General features: G+C 41.4%; 1 non-coding gene across 1 annotated transcript; it reads left to right on the top strand.

Moving 5' to 3' along the window:
* Window positions 1-494: 494 nt before the first annotated feature.
* On the top strand, window positions 495-601 carry LOC112774606 (small nucleolar RNA R71). The gene has a single exon (XR_003189084.1). It is a non-coding gene; the product is annotated as a small nucleolar RNA R71 (small nucleolar RNA).
* The last annotated feature ends 445 nt before the right edge of the window (window positions 602-1,046 follow it).

Here is a 1,046-nt window from a genome sequence, read left to right as displayed (position 1 = left end):
CACCATTGTTGTTGTTGAAACCTTGTTGAGGTCTCTGTTGATCCTTCCATGAGAGATTTGGATGATTTCTCCATGAAGGATTATAGGTGTTTCCATAGGATTCTCCCATGTAATTCACCTCTTCCATTGTTGGGTTCTCAGGATCATAAGCTTCTTCTTCAGAGGAAGCTTCCTTAGTACTGCCTGTTGCTGCTTGCATTTCAGACAGACTCTGAGAAATTATATTGACTTGTTGGGTCAATATTTTATTCTGAGCCAATATGGCATTCAGAGTATCAATCTCAAGAACTCCCTTCTTCTGAGTTGTCCCATTATTCACAGGATTCCTTTCAGAGGTGTACATGAATTGGTTATTTGCAACAGTTTCAATGAGTTCTTGAGCTTCTGCAGGCGTCTTCTTCAGATGAAGAGATCCTCCAGCAGAGCTATCCAATGACATCTTGGATAGTTCAGACAGACCATCATAGAAGATTCCTATGATGCTCCATTCTGAAAGCATGTCATAAGGGCACCTTCTGATCAATTGCTTGTATCTCTCCCAAGCTTCATAGAGGGACTCACCGTCCTTCTGTCTAAAGGTTTAGACTTCCACTCTAATCTTACTCAATTTTTGAGGTGGAAAGAACTTTGCCAAGAAGACATTGACTAGCTTTTCCCAAGAGTTCAGGTTTTCCTTAGGTTGTGAATCCAACCATGTTCTAGCTCTGTCTCTTACAGCAAAAGGAAAGAGCATAAGTCTGTAGACTTCAGGGTCAACCCCATTGGTCTTGACAGTGTCACAGATTTGCAAGAACTCAACTAAGAACCGATGAGGATCTTCCAATGGAAGTCCATGAAACTTGCAATTCTGTTGCATTAGAGAAACTAATTGAGGCTTAAGCTCAAAGTTGTTTGCTCCAATGGCAGGGATAGATATGCTTCTCCCATAGAAATCAGAAGTAGGTGCAGTAAAGTCACCAAGCACCTTCCTTGCATTGTTGGCATTGTTGTTGTTTTCGGCTGCCATGGTTTTTTCTTCTTTGAAGAGATCTGTTAGGCCCTCTAAA

This window comes from Arachis hypogaea, chromosome 18 (genome assembly GCF_003086295.3).
Source record: "Arachis hypogaea cultivar Tifrunner chromosome 18, arahy.Tifrunner.gnm2.J5K5, whole genome shotgun sequence".
In the NCBI taxonomy this organism is placed as follows: domain Eukaryota; kingdom Viridiplantae; phylum Streptophyta; class Magnoliopsida; order Fabales; family Fabaceae; genus Arachis; species Arachis hypogaea.
This window is presented reverse-complemented; position numbering and strand designations above follow the sequence as displayed.